This window comes from Phyllostomus discolor, chromosome 3 (genome assembly GCF_004126475.2).
Source record: "Phyllostomus discolor isolate MPI-MPIP mPhyDis1 chromosome 3, mPhyDis1.pri.v3, whole genome shotgun sequence".
Classification (NCBI taxonomy): Eukaryota; Metazoa; Chordata; class Mammalia; order Chiroptera; family Phyllostomidae; genus Phyllostomus; species Phyllostomus discolor.
In genome coordinates, this window is record NC_040905.2 from 61,540,643 (window position 1) to 61,557,412 (window position 16,770).

A 16,770-nucleotide genomic window follows, 5' to 3' on the forward strand; every position below is an offset into this window, starting at 1 on the left:
GTTAACTGTGCCTTTCTATGGAGGGAAGAGAACAACTCATCCAAACACCAGAAAGTATTCAAGGAATAAAAGTTCAACAAAACTGATCACATGGAAAATAGGGTTAAGAGTTTTTTCCTAATTTTTTCCTGGAATATTGAAGTGAAAATAAATTATGTTAGTATAATAATAACAATCATTATTATTAACCTTCTGTATTTAATACTGTTATCCTGTCCTGGTATTTTAAAAACTCTATTGCATGCTGCATATGTACATTTAATTAATATTATAAATGGTAGGGATTAATCTGACATTTCTCTTGGTACCATCTGGTTAACTATAAAAAGGATGATCCATGATCTTGGCTGATTTAACTAGTTTTAGACTTAGATAAGTTGCTAAAATTTTATACTAGTCTAATGGGTTTAATTAGGCAAAGATGAGTCTCAAACTGGGCTTCAATTTCATCCTTGGTCCCACATTCTCTCTCAGAAGGTTCGGTTTTGAACGTTAGGAAGGAACGAAGGTCTCAGAGGAAGGAATGGGGGGAAGGTGACAAATGTTTAGGAAATAATCTGGATACCTCATATTATCCTTTAATACCGCCCAACCTCCCAAAGGTGATAAAAAATCAGAGCTGCCAGGTAAGTTGCTTATGGACAACAGCTGGCAAGAGGTGGAGTTAGGATCCTAGCAAGGATGTTTGACTTGAGTGCTTGTGCTTCTTCTACTACACCTGCAAGAGGGAGGGCTTTACACACCTCCACACACAGGGTCTGGCAAGTAACACCTGCTTGAGTGTGGTTGGTGGGGAAATAATACGGGTGTAATAATTTATAGTTTTAATGTGAACATTTCACCTAAAATGGCATATGGTGTGCTAGAGTATAATATTGTTTTACTACAGAATTACATGCTTATTTTGTAATAAAAGGTTCTGTAATAAAAAGGGGTGTTACTTGTGCCAGACACTGTATATTATACAATCTCTGCCATTCTGACTGATGAAAAAGAGCCGTCTCAACGTAAGGAGTCAATGTTGTTATTAATAATTCCTAGAGAAGGAGTATCAGTGATGTCCCAGGTAAATCATTCCAATGCGTGACAACCTTCATCCTCAGGAAATAATTCTTTATACAAGGCTCTTATAATAAAATTGTGTTTGATTTGTTTCAGTTTTTTCCACTGAAGTTATAGTTGATAACTATATCTACATGATTTAAAAATGTGAGTGGGGCTATGAAAACTGAAAAGCACCATATAAATATTAGGCATTACGACCACAATACTGATCTTAGACACATAATCTGTATCCCTCCTCACCACTCACCTCAACGACACATAAACACCACTGCCTTAGAGGTTGTGGCTTTTCTTATTTAGTCACTTGGGGGCTCTCTCAAAACTCCCCACATTCTCCAAATAAAAACAATGCCTTGGATTTGTGTGGCTACACCGTGTATAATAAAATAATGATACAAATTTCTCATTGTAAAATTCCTACTTGGGATAGTTTAATTTTATCATAATGGTACCAACTTTTAAAAATATTTATAAATACAAATGCAGACTAGTACATAATAGCCTGTTATAATATGTTCTCTAGGGGCTCAATGCAACCAAAATGTTTAATATTTAAAATGACTATTTTTAACTTAGTGGTTTCCAGTTAGGGCTGCGGACCCTGGACACTGAGCATTGTAACACACACATTGAGGGATATTAAAATCCATCATTTGTATTTTCCCAGTGAAGCCTTAGATCAAGTTATTGCCTTTCACTTTGAAAATCATCCATGTAATTGCTACCACCTGTGAAAATATAATAAGCTCCATAATACCAGAGCTCTTTTCGTCACTATTTTTAAAAATCTTCAGTGCTTAGTACAGAATCAACATTCTGTCATATCCATGATGCCATCCAAGGCAGTAGATGCCCAACAGGCTGGAGAAATAATCCACCTAACAAGGGTCGGCCTAAGGGTGAATTGAAGGTCTCACAAATTTGTATAAGAAAAAGAGAAAAGCTGTTTTTAGGGACTTTGAAAACACGTTTTGATGGTAAAATATTTTACAAATGTGTAGATTTGGCCATGGGGTGACCTGGATTGGAGAGACCAAACACGTTAGCAAATATCATAGTCACCACTACAGGGACAACCAGACTCACAAGCCCACTCATGGGAGTTAGTGCCTGGCTTTCCTCACTTTATTCTGAGTTCACTGGGTAAAATCTGCTACACTTCTCTCTTTGCAACCATTGATTAGTCCTCTGGGTACTATCATTAAGATTTAATAATATGTTAGTAGTCCAATTTTTTTAAGAAAATTTGAATTGTTTTCAATTTATTAATTTAGGTGACCTTTGGTGACTTAGAGTCCTTAACGGTTCAAAACTTCCAGCTTGTGATTCCAACATAGAGAACTGAAGACACTTTTAATTTAGAGTCAGTAAAAAATTTGTATCTAATCTTTTATGTTTGGAAGTGTTTTTCAAGTTTATTTCAGCTAGTTATTATATAATAATATTAATAGGTATTACTTGCTTTTTAAAAAAGTGTTCTTTGGTCAAGCATATTTGAAAAATGCTGGTTTAAAGAAAAATCAAACAGATTTCATTTTCTATAGCCTTTAAATAAGAGAATGGACTCTCCAATACAAGGGTATGGCATGAGACTTCTTTGATGATAGGGCCTACTTTTCTTAAGTACATATTTCGAAAGCTATTCCCCAATGTGACTTTGGAAAGTGCTACCCTATTATATTTCACAGATAATAAAAGCTCACATGTTTTGGAGATTCTTTCATTACAATAGACTTTCCAGTGAAATCCGGGAATTTTATTATAATGAAAACCCCCAACAAATATAAGCCACTAACATGTAGTTAATCTTTATTAAATATATTATACCAAAAAAAGGTTTAGTTGTTTCAAAAAAAATTAAAAAACTGTTAATTCATGTGTCTGTGCTGTTTTGTTGCAATATTGCATTCAACCACAAGATGGCACTAACACTTATTAAATTCTGCAATTCAAAGTTAAGGCACCTCTGCTGCACACAGGTTCTCAGGCATTTTCTTGTGCTTTATTATCATTAGCTGGGTCATGACCCTCATTAAAACATTTTTATGGTGATAATGAAATGAAAACAGGGTAAATAAACAGGAGAGGAAAGTAAGAAGTGTTAGCTCTTCACTTTGCTATCAATGACATATTTGAGAGCAATCTTTCAACATCCATTTTATCATATTGCATTAACTTCAGAATTTATTTGTAAACACTATTAATTATTTTATAATTGTTAATTACATTCTTCAACAATTTTAAACCATCCATTGTTTATATCTGTACCCTAAGATCATATTGTGTGTTTTTTTTTTAAGTTCATGGTTTGTATATCTTCTTGTGTAGTAAAGGATAACATGTCCCCACTGCCATGTTCGATCTTTTTCAGAGTCAGGCCACCAACGAGCACTTCAACATTACACGTCATTGGTCAGTCAGCCTTTAATTAAAGTCCAGCAGAACCAAACTTTGAAGGGGTCCCCTTCTGTGCAGCAATGAGCACGGCAAACACCAGATGGCAGCCTCTCTCCCCTTCAAATTGTATCATAGATATTTAAAACGTAAACAGCTGTATAATACTGAGTCTCTTGGTTTTCATTCTCAGAATAAATAAGCCTCCTGGTTAACAAGTTTAAATCTACCTTATTCCAAATCTATTATACAATGAAAATAATTAGCTGCTCCTACTTCAGAGACCTGTAGTTTTCAATAATGCTAAATCCTAATAAAAAAAGATGTGAATTTGCAAACTCAGATTCTGTATAGAAGGAGAAGGAAAATGTACAGATGTTGATGTGAACAAACTGATTCCATCTTTACAAGCCCTACACTTTCTATATTCTCGAATTAACTTTGGCCTCACTGGTCCTAGCCAGTACATACAGGTTCTGTAGCTAATGATTAGCTGTGTTCCATAAGCCTACACAATGCAATCATAAAGATTCCTCTCAGTTAACAGCCAGGAATACATAACAGTGGAAGTAAATATCACACTGGTGTTAGCATCAGCACTAAGCAATTATCTACCACAATACCATCGGGTGGTATGCTCCTGGCTCTGCTGCATTCTTTGTCCCTTTGTCTCGTCAATCAGTAGTAGTTCAGCTGTACTGTAAAAATATTTACTGTAGCAACTGCCTTTCAGTGAAGAATAACCTGTGCAGGACTGCCAGTGCTGTCTGTCCACCCCCACACTCCATCCCTGTGAGTAAACTGCTCTATAGTAAATTCTGTTATATTCTATGGAGTTTCCCACTTCATTTTTGGTCTTAACACACCTTTAAGGTCTGGTGGTCACTGTACCTCTGCTCCATATTCAGACACAGGAAAGCAAGAGAAAGAAGGAAAAAAAAGAGAACAAAAGAAAAGAGAGAAGTGACCCTAAATAATATGTGTGGTCAGTTAAAAAGAACTCAAATTTAAGCTGGATCTTCCTGAAGGTACCCAATTTTTCTACAAATATCTGAAGTAACCTTTACTATTCAAATGCAACAAAGAAGGCAATTTTGTGTAATTTCGTCCATACTAGAAAGAGGCTTGTAAAAAAAAGTGATGTTCAAAACATACTCAGAGCAACAGATTGTCTTAATGTAAATTAATTTCCACTAATACTTTTAAAATCTTCAAAACAGGTACCATATTTATATGTTAAAATCATTTCCTTAAGTTCTTCCATGCCTTCCTCATTTTTTGTTGGAGATTTTTAAGTCCCAGCACTGGAAATATTACATGGGCTAAAAGACTAAATATATGAAAATTCAAAAGCAAGAGATATATAATCACACATGGCTTAATGTAATAAAATAAAAGCAAAGTAATAGTTTTTCCATAATGAGGAATATGAATATTCCAGTCAGTTTAAAATTTCTAGTTAATGATGTTGCCATCATATAGCACATAGATGAATTAAAAATAATGCTGTGGTAAAATGCAGAATAGAACTAAGGTAATTAAGTTTCTCTCTTTGAGAAGGCACTTCCAGAGACACAAAACAGAGACGGTGCATATGACAGAGACTATTGATTTTATGAGTAATATTTTGGCATATTTTTTAAAATGCAAGGTTTAGAATACACAAGAAAAAATTACATATATGTCATATGTATATGCTGTATAATTAATTTCAGTTGAGGTAACATTTACTATTTAACTACTTTCTTTAATCATTTAAGAATATATAAATATATAGAAGAAAAATAATGACTATTTTCAGATTTCTCATTCCTAGTTATATAGAGATAGCAATTCTATTTCTTAAATTAAGAAAAATAGCCTATAAATAATTATAAATATTAGCACAAGGAAGTATCATACAATATATGTGAAAAAATGAGTCCCATAGAATACACCCACTAAAAAACGTTATCTCAACCTTAAAAAGCAAATCCTTTTTGTCAATCAAAACTATAAGTAATAACAATGAAAATCATTTTATGACTAGTTGATGGATTACCATCATTAACTGAAAGAATTTTAAGACAATTATATTACAATATGATTAAAATGCATCACAAATGCATGGTAATTAAATAATACATTTTTTAGCAAATTCAGACGCTCAATTTGTGAGGAAAAAAAAAACTTGCTTCCCTGCTTTTAGTCCTCTCCACCCCAATTCATTCTCCAAAATCTATGCTTGGATACTTTTCTGACAGAAAAATCTGATGTTACTCCCTTGCTCCAAAATTCCTCATTGCTTTTTCACAGATTCCAGAATAAAGTTCAAACTCTTGAGGATGTCATACAATCTGTGGTCTGCTACCAATTCTTCAGACTCACCTTTCACCAGACCCCTCTTCTATAGGACACAGCACCTCACATGCATGACTTCTCCCCAAGGCTGAGCTGCCTGTGTCCAGCTCCCTTCGCTTTGAACGTCCTTCACCACCCTCCGTCCTCCTTCACTGCTAAACCCAAGCCTCCTCGCTGCTTGGATAGCTTTCCTGAGTCATCCCATGCCATGGACGTTCCTAGGTTCTTCTCTTATGTGGCCCAACCTCCTCTACAGTAAGTGGCACCTGCCACATTCAAGCCTTGTTGTTTACTTCTGGTCCCTGGTGTCTGGCAACAACCACTGGATTATCATGCACAATCAACCAATGTTGGCTGAGTGACTGCGTGTATCATCTCCAAGTAACAGAAACTTGTAAAGTCACCAGTGTTTAAATTGTACACTCTTTATTTCTGACTCTTTCTCCCTCACTCTTATTCACTATGATTGTAAGAATCTCATTTGAATTTTATTCTCAAATACTGAGTCTGAAATACATAAAGCTTAATATCACAAGTGTTATGCTATACCTTCTAGAATAGTAAGCATTTTGCCATTGCTACTTACCCAAATTGTGGAAATTGACATTCATTGTAATTCCTAAAAATGGCCAATCTGCCCTAGTTTTACAAAATGCTTTTTTTAAAAAATCTCATTTTAGTAGCAATCTGCTTATTGTTTTTACTTAATTGGTTGATTGGATTTATTCAGAACAATCAACTAGAAACCATACCAGGATAAAGGTGAGTGAATAGGCTTGGGACATCTCTTCTATTATTATGTTGTATGTCTAATAAATAGATATACTTAATGTACAGTGAAAACTGTCCTATTTTTGCGTAAAATGTATAGAAGGGAGGCTATTTTTTATATGTACAGGGAAATTATGGCTAAAACTGCTACCTTCACTGATATCTGTGTTTTCCTCTTCTTCATAGGCAAGGAGCTAAACCACACTTTCAAGACCTTTTCCTGAGGTGTGGCCATGTGACTGAAGACTGGGTTCTGGCCAATGGAATGTGAGCAGAGCTGTTTCCCACTTTCAGGCCCTGCCCGTGACATCCTTCCATAAACAATCCTCTCTCCTTTTCCCCAACACTGAGGGCCAGAAGTCTGGAGTCTCTGAATGGAACCGAAGCCAGGTAACATTGGGAGTCTGGGCAGCCTTGATAGGCCAAAGTGAATATTTGGTAAAAGTGTTCCTGGGACAACCTGAAGACAGACTGCCTGCTCTTGAACCTAGGCTTTAGGGGATGGTGGAGAAGTGTGCCATTTCTAAAATTGGTTGCCTTCAGTAAGTAATCATAAGAAAGCAATGAGTCTAGGTGAAAATAGGGTAATTTCCATATAAAAAATAAAATGGAGTAAAAAATTGGAAAAGCTGTTTTCAAATCCCAAATAATAGAAAATAAGATTTAAAAAGCCTTTGGACAACAGAAAGTCATTAAAACAGCTTAGAGGCCAAGGTCAGATCAACCTTCCACCAAAGCATGTTGGTCTTAAGGTATCTGCCATTATGCTGAAAAGAAGGAGCAAAGGAATAAATCATGTTTGAGGAGTACATCTAAGAACCAACATTGGGTGTGACACTATTGGCACACAGAAGCCTACTAGGCATTTCGAGAAAAGGAACTTAGCTGGCTGAGGTCTTTGATCATGTGCCAGCAGGAACCAGAGCATGAAGGCCATATATGCCCAACGAGGGCAGCTCCCCCCACCTGTTTCAGATACGACTACAGAGGGTGATAATAGATAGGAAAGAACTTCTCAGATGGTGGAGCCAGTTGCCTCAGAGAACAATGGGCAAGGGGATTCTTCCCAAATAGTAGAGTTCTAACCAAGAAATTTTCCCTGTCTTTCAAGTAAGTGGTCCAAGTAAGTGGGGATTTCAAAATTGCTATGGACAAGCAACTGCTCTGTCTCCCATGCTTCCTTGTGGTCATTATATATTGAATGTGTATGGCAAAGTGGCAGGCAGATTCATAATTCACTGAGCTACAAGAACCACATTTGGACCTGATAAAGGATTTCCTTCTAGTTAGAGATCCTGGACTTAGAGCTAGATACAACGACCATATGGGACTTTGGGCGAATCTGTTCTATGTTCAGGAAGAAGAGTGACCCAGATATTTGGTGACTAGAAAGGCAGATTGTAGCCAGGGCTGTTGGTCCTTGGCAATAACTATGCTTTTTTCTTCCCAGGCACATAGCTGGTCTACATCTCCCAGACTCCTTTAAAATTAGGAGCGGCCATGTGGCTGCATTCTGGTCAACTGAACATAAACCCAGGAGAGGGTGTGTGTCAATTCTAAGCCTGGCACATGAAAAACCTCACATGCGTGGCTCTTATTTTATCATCCACAGGCCGAAGAGAAAAGACTTTGAGGACCAAGCAGGAGATTGTATCACTAGAAGGGCAAAATAAGTTGGGTCTCAATGACCATAAAAAGCAGAGCTGGGGCCCTACCCTCCATCACTGGTCCATTCTATATTATGATGAAAGCAAGATGGAAAAGTCTATCATGTTATTAGATCATTGGTAGACAACATTTATCTGTTCAGAATTATTTATTTTAACCAATACAAAAATTAATGCAAATCACACTATGATTACATTATTTGGTACAAATAATTTTTAAAATGCATGAATGAAGGCCTTAAAAAACTTCATTGATATTTAGTCTTTAAAAATACTTTTAAAATCCAGTTTATGAAATATCCCATCAAGTGATCATAGTTTATTCAAATAGTGATTCTTTACAAAGAGCTAATAATAAAAAATGCAATTCTAAGGATTTATAATAGCTATATATTACTTTAGCATTTTATTAGAATTTAGTGACATTTAAAAGTTTCTATTTTTTAATTTTACTTATTTTAACAACAGCAACAAAAATTTTAAAAAGTCATATTATGCATGTTGTTCATCTTCCCATTCAGCAATAGTTTCTCTTTGAAACAGAGTGATGACTGATAGTCTTGTAAAAACATAAAATCTTAGAATTAGAAGAAATGTCATCCAGTCTTTCACTGAATACAAAAATCTCAGCTACAAAAGGGACAGAAAACAGGTGGCCATGAAGATGGAATGCAGAGGCAGTTCAAATACCTCCAAGTTGGCACTTCAAAATTAAATTCAGTATTTATTGAATACAACACTGCGTGATACAGTCTTTTATCTGGGACAGGTCTGTTATAATATGTGTGTTATAGAGCCAACCTGCCTCCTCTGGACCTTTAGAGCTATAAGAAAACAGCTAGTCCCTGTTTCACAGGCACCCCCTTCCACGCATGTGTGGTCCTTAATGTACTCAGTCACCAATGCGTGGTACGACTGAGGTCACTAAAAGAAAGGTACAGTAAGCTGACAATCATCTCCACTGTGTTTCAATGAGAGAATATTTAAAGGATATGTTTCTACAAGTAAGTAATTAATAATGCTTTTGTTCTTTTCAAAATATAAGCTTCAAAGAATGATTACAGTTACCTCTATGTCCCTGGAGTATTAATTAAAGGCTTTTATTCAATTACAGTATTATTTTATATATTCAATAGTTATATAAGTTTTATAAGCAAGTGAAAAAGATAAGCAAAGGGAAATGTTAACACCTACAATGTAACTAAAATACTTGAGGAACAATGAAAAAAAACCTTTGCCCCTTATGCTAAAAACAGTTAATAAGTGTTTAATGTGACAAGTGACTTCAAAACTTGCAATTATCCTGCTAAAGCATGTCGTCACTGATAGAAGAAAAGACAGCGTGTGGAATAGTGGTAGGTGTTGTGAGTTCTTGTTCCTGTCTTCAACACAGCACTCCCCCCAACTCTCTAGTGGGCTGTGGGAAAGCCAGTGGCCGGCATTGGTAGGTTAAGAAAAACTGCAGTGTCAAACTAAGCCCTACATCTCCCAATGACTCACTCTTGCTTGCCTTCTGCCTTCTTGCCAACTCCCTACTTTTTCTTTCCCATTAACATGCTGCTACTTTTTAAAAGAAAATGAGGCTCCTTCTCAATACAAGATTTGTGCTAGTTTACAGAGTGAGTGAATTCTCTAACTGGTATATTTTTCCTTTTCTGAAATACATTCCATGTGTTCAACCACATTTACCAGGTATCTAATATGTGCTAGGCACTGGGGTTTCAGCAGAACATAAAACAAACCCCCTACTCTCCAGGAGCTTTTGTTCTAGTGTAGGGAAACACGTAAGGAGCCAATAAAGAGCTAGATGACATGCCATGTGGTGATGGGGGCACAAAGAAACACAAAACCTCAGGTAAAGGTCAGAGGGCCTGCTATTTTGTATAGGGTGAGGAGGGGAAGCCTCACCCACAGAAAAAGAAAGGGGCCCAAAGCAAATTTCAGGCAGAAGGAGCAGAAGTACAGAGGCCCTGAAGAATGCGAGTGTGGATGGGGTGAGCGACCCAGAAAGTGAGTGGAAGGAGACAAAGTCAGAGCTTGGTGGGATGAGAGGTCACGTGGGAATCTACAGGTCTTGGGTAAGGACCTGGATTTTTCTTTAAGTGAGTTAAAATAGGACAGTAAGTGATTAAATAGATAAAAATAGTTTAAGATTGCATTGTCTGAGGTTAAATGATCAGTCTTTGAATAGAGAGTATACCAAAGCCTAAAAAACAGAATGTACTCAACGGGCAAATTATAAAAGAGCAGGTCTATTGTTTTCTGAAATTATTCAAAGTAATTTCTAAATTTAAGACTAGCTGGTCTAAAATCTTTGGACAAAGCCAACCTAAAGGTTAGTAGTGCGTGTAAAATAACTGAATTTTTACACTTCTCTTTATGCCTACACCACATCTTTTAAAATTTAGTGTTAAATGTTCTATATAATACAATGTAATTAAATATAAATTATTTCCAGAATCTGCTATGACTCCTGTTGATGTCTGTATTACCATCAAATGAGATTTGACACCGAACATTTGCCATTAAAGTATCATATTTAAGGCAATGAGAATTTATTAATGTTGATGGCTTGCCACAAACATAATGAGAGAGCTATTACTGGGAGCTGGTGGTAAATGTCTTTCCTACTGTGCCTTCAAAAAGGTACCCCCAAGATTTCTTGTTCCCATCCCTGGCCTATGAGTGATGAGATGTCATGCCTGTGGTTATGCTATTTGAATGACAAAGGGGATTTTGCAGATGTAATTAATGTTACTAATGGGTTGACTTTGAGTTCATCAAAAGTGGGACTGTCAAAGTAGACCTAAATTTCCTCTTCCTGGTAATAGAAAAGAGAGTCAGATTTGAAGCATGAGGAGGATGTGACATGCTGTTGCTACTTTGAAAATGGAAGGGGGGCCTTGGCTGGTGTGGCTCAGTGGATTGAGAGCTGACCTGTGAGCCAAAGGGTCACTGGTTCAATTCCCAGTCAGGGCACATGCCTGAGTTGCTGGCCAGGTCCCCAGTTGGGGGCGTGCTAAAAGCAACCACACATTGCTATTCTCTCCCTTTCTCGCATCCTTTCCCCTGTCTACAAATAGATAAATAAAATCTTTAAAAACAACAACAATAACAAAAAAAAATGGAAGAGGTCACATGGGAAGGACCTGAGAATGGACTCTAGGAGCTAAAGAAACCTCTAGTGACAGATAGCAAGAAAATAGGAACTTCAGACTTCGAGCCACAAACAATTGAATTCTTCCAAAACGACGTGCAGAAACATTTCCTTTAATCTGCCTTTTTTTTCCCTTTGACTCAAACTGGCCTTGCCTAGTGCCCTGACTCACCCACCTCCCTCTCCCTTGCTTAATCAGTAAGCCTACAGGACAATGAGGTTCTGATCAGCATCAGTTGTCTTAGACAATGTCCTGGGTCCACTGACTATTAAGACAGAGTTTTCAATCAAACTAAAACATAATATGTTGGCCTCAGTTGTGTTTCAGCTCTGGACCCAGGAAAGCAGAACAACCCCACAGAAATTGGACAGAACAGCCCCATGGCTGACATCAGGACCAGATGCAATGATCAGTACTACCCTAGCACCGATCAGTCAGCAGAGACCACAATCCTAACTCTATTAGTCACCATGATTAGTGATTTCTTCCCTATATAATCCATTCCCTGGAAGCCACTGGAGAGACCGATCTTGGAGCATAGCTACCTGTGACTCTGGGCATGGCGCCATCTCCTTAATAAGTCCTACTTTCTTGGCTGCAAACTCCTGTTTGTGTCTCATTAAGCTTTGATGTGTGCAGGCAAGTGAACCCCTTCAGTCCAATAACAATACCAAGAATGAACTTGGAAGAGGTCCAGATAAAAGTTCAGCCCAGTTGACACCTTCATTTTGGCCTTGTGAGACTCTGAGCAGAGAACTGGCTTATGCTGTGTCCATATTCCGACCCACAGAACCTGTGAACTATTACGTGGGTATTGTTTCAAGCTGCTAAACTTAATGTAAATTATTACAAAGCAAAAGAAAATGAATGTGTTCACCTGGAACAATACATTTATGGTATAGTTGGAGGAATTTTTAAATGCTTCAGGAAAATTGCTGAAATTAATAAAAGACTTTCTTATAAAGGGTATGATGTATTAGCTATAGGGCTGCCTAAACTGCCATAACAAAGAGATTAAAAAATATATAGTGGATTAAACTAGAGAGAAATTCATTCCCTTCCTTCAAAGCCATAGGTGGTGAAGAAATCTTAATGCAATACAACAATATTACCATTCTCAGTGGGTGGCTTCTGACCCTCGGTCCAAAACAGTTACTCTTTTTATCCAGCTTTATTGAGATATAAGTGACATATGGCATTGTATAATTTTAAGGTATACAATGTAATTATTTGATATATATTGTGAAATAATTATCACAATGAGATTAGTTAATATATCTTTTAGCTCAAATAGTCACCTTTTTTGTGGTGAGTACCTTTAAGTTCTATTCTCTTAGTAAATTGCAAGTATACAATACAAAGTATACAATACAATATAAGTTACAGTCACCATGATATATATTAGATTGCAGGAACTAATTCATCCTATAACTTGAAGTTTTAACCTTTTCATCACCATTACACATTTCTCCCGTCCCCCAGTCCCTGGCAACCACAAATCCACTCTATTTCTAAGTTCAGTTTGTTTAGGTCCCACATATCAATGAGATTATACAGTATTCAAGAAAGCTAGTCTTCTTCTTGCCATCTCTCCCTGGAAGGAAGGTGGAAGAAAGCTGGAGTAACACTTGTGCATTTGTCTTAGGAGTCTGGCCCAGAAGTTGGATTACCTGGAAGTTGCATTATCTAAAATAGCTCATACTGCTCTGCTTACTGCTCATCTCCTTTTATTTTTTTTAAGATTTTACTTATTTATTTTTAGAGAGGGAATGGAGGGAGAAAGAGAGAGAGAGAGAGAAACATCAATGTGCGGTTGCTGGGGGCCATGGCCTGCAACCCAGGCGTGTACCCTGACTGGGAATTGAACTTGAGACACTTTGGTTTGCAACCCACGCTCAAGCCACTGAGCTATGCCAGCCAGGGCTTTCTGCTTACATCTCATTGCTCAGAACTTAGAACTTCCCTGCAAGGAAGGCTGGCGAACGACAGCTTTAGCTGATAAACCTTATGCCTGTCTAACACCTGGGAGTTCTTATGATGAAAGATGGGAGAAAGGATATTGGTGGGGACTAGCAGTCGCTTCCACAACCCAGCAGATGAGCTCAGTACTGCATTGTGAATATTGAGTTATTCAAATTGTTATGAATTTTTCCATGGAAGTAAGTCACATAACTGCTTTATCAAAACTTTCCCCGGTTAGCCCTAAATTTATTTTGTAGACTCTAGACCTAGAGCAAAAAATGAATAATCCCTTTTTTATGTAACAGTCTTCCAAATATTTGAATCAAGTTGTCAGTATCCCATAAATCTCCAGTATTACCTTCCAATGTCTTTCCTGTTCATCTTTATGTACCATTCCTCACTTTCTTAAATGCTCTGAACTCATTTTTGCTTGTTGAGGATTGTTTAAAATAAGGCCCTCAGCACAGAACCTAGTCCTCAGAGGTTTTTTGGCCAGGAACTTCAGTTGGCAAAGGGGGAAAGGGAGACTGTAAAGCAAAAAACCAGATCAGCTTATGTTTGCAGGTGAACTTTTAGGAAATCTATGAAAATCACACTGGCTGAAATGAAAAAATGGAGGGATTAATAAGAGATAAAACTTCAATATTGCAGGTGGGGTCAGTAAATGAAGTCTTGAATGTCAGATTAAAGAATTCTGATGTAAAATTGGACAACTGTAATAGCATAATCAAAATATATTTAAAAAATTAAAAATTAAAAAAAGAATTCTGATATAATCATATTAACATAAAGGAAGCAGCAGATGTGGAAAGTTGAAATCTATAATCTAAATTACAAATACCTGCTTTTAAGTGTGGGTGTCAAAAACGTAAAACAATGGATCCACAGAGTCATGGAAAACAATCATCTTTTAAAGCTTATGGGTGACTTTTATTTAATCTGTTTCTGAGTTTAAATTCTTAAATACAAACAATTTTTCATGATATATAAAATTTACTTAAAATATAAATTCACTTTGCATTTAATATAAAAATAAATTACCTAAAACAAATTATATATGTATTAAAAATATAATATTTATAAATATTAAGTATGAGATACTTTTGAGAATTAAATGCTAACCTAACACTGACATTTTCTATAATCCAGAAGAGAGTGCTTGCTAATAAACTTTATAATAGGTATGATTAAATCATACATCAGTGTTCTTTTCCATCTCATTTAACAAATTCTGATGTAACTAAAATATTCATGGCATTTTAAGTATTATACAAAAGATTTATGTGACTATGTGATGAAACCGATTAAAATCTCTCAGTGGGAGCATTACTCATTGCTTATAAGTCTTCAAATTTTCCCAGCATCAGGAAGCAAGGTGTCAAGAAAAGATTTTGACCATGGTTATATTATAAAAGCCATCTAACACCTGGGTACTATTGGAGCGAATGTAAAATGGTACAGCCACTGTGGAAAACAATGGCTTCCTCAAAATTTAAGAATAGAATTACCATTGATCTAGTGATCCCACTTATGGGTATACATCCAAAGGAAATAAAATAACTATTTCAGAGAGGTAGCTACATGCTCACATTCACTACAGCATTATTCACAGTAGCCAAGATAAAGAAGAAACCTAAGTGCCTGTTATTGAGTGAATGGACAAAGAAAATGGGGTATACATATGCAATCTTAAAAAAGGATATTGTGCCATCTGTGACCCAGTGGATGAATCTAGAAGTCATTAAGCTGAATAAACTAGAAACAAACACAAATATTGCATAATCTCATTTATATGTGGAATCTAAAAAAGTCAAACTCTTGGGGAGTAGAGTGTTGGCTACCAGGTGCTCGGGGGTGGGGCAAATGGGGAGATATAGGTCAAAGGGTATAAACTTTCAGTTATAAATAAGTTCTAGAGACCTAACATACATCATGTCTATAATATATTAATAATAATGCATTAATATATTATACTCTAAGTAATACATAATAATCCATAATAATGTATTGTACACTTGAATTTGCTAGAAGAGTAGATCTTAAGTGTTCTCAGCAGGAAAAAAGGTAACTATGTGATGTGATAACTATGCTAATTAGCTTGATTGGAGTAATCATTTGACAGTGTACACATATATTGAAAGATCATACTGCATACCTTTAAAACATAATTTTTTATCAATTACACTTCATTGATGCTGGGAAAAATAATATTTTATGGAAGACAAACAAATCATAGTGATCTTTAAAGGCTAGCCCAATAAACTAATCTGATCAAGCAAAATAAAATTTGGAAAAAAACAGTGCATGAGTGGTTAAGTGTAACCACATACTTCTTTTGAGACTGAATAATAGATCACCTTTCTTTTATAACACAGGTCAGCAAAGCAGACCACCGAATGTCGACACGTGCCATTCACGTCATTCAGCAGTGTTGATAATTGAGTATGGGTGCCATCATAAACGGAGCAATGACTGAAGCCCTAGTCATTAATGGTTTCAATTTTTGTATTGTTTGAGATAAGACACATCTTGTATTTTCTCTTCTCTAGATTTTCACACCCACAATGTCTATTTGGACACAGTGGAGATCAAAGGCCTTTCCCCAGAGACTGGTTGCAATGCTGCCAGCATCAAAATACCCCAGATTCGCAAACTCCCCCAGTTCTGAAGCTTGTTACTTAAAAGAAGAGAAAAAAAACCCTCCAAACCCAAGCCCTACACTCTAACTTTTCATCAGTTTGCGATTATGACAGTTCGTAAATTCTGTTTACTTCGCTCTTAAAACTCATGTAGTATATGTTTGACTTCTATCTGGCTCTGTGGTCAGAATGAAGTTTTTAAAGTGTGAAAAATTTTAAAGTGCTATAGAAATGGAGAATGTGAGTATCATTGTTATTGTGTGTGTGTATGCGCAGAACTGAAAAAACAGTTGCTCTTATTTATTTCCTCAACCTTTATCTAATTACTTTTTTGTTTTCCATATTCTGTAGCAGAGTATCCCAGATTGTGTTATCATGGACCCATGCTAAACTCCAGTCCACCGATTGTAATCTGTTTTACTAGGAATGTAATACAGGGCTGTTGTTTTCTTCTCTAAAGAGTAGTAGTTCAAACTTCAAAATACCCAAGCTCTCTGCTCTGTCCATTCATGGTTGTTACTTTGATAAAAATAGTTAACATATATCACATGCATACTATTTGCCAGGTACTATTCTTAACACTTTAAATGTCTCAGTCACTAAATCTTCACAATAATTTTATACTACATCATTTTATTATTTCATAGTATGTAATCTCTTACTGGTAGGTGTAACTGTTATTAACATCATTGTTGTCTGTGGCACTGTCAGCATGGGACTTCTCAGGGCAGCATGTTGCAGAACTCCAGATGTGAAGGGTGCTTCCTAGAACTA

General features: G+C 36.3%; 1 protein-coding gene across 10 annotated transcripts in view; it reads right to left on the reverse strand.

Moving 5' to 3' along the window:
• The window catches only part of MCTP1 (multiple C2 and transmembrane domain containing 1), a 471,427-nt gene that overhangs the window by 234,736 nt on the left and 219,921 nt on the right, over positions 1-16,770 (reverse strand). The gene's annotated exons all lie outside the window — the stretch shown is intronic.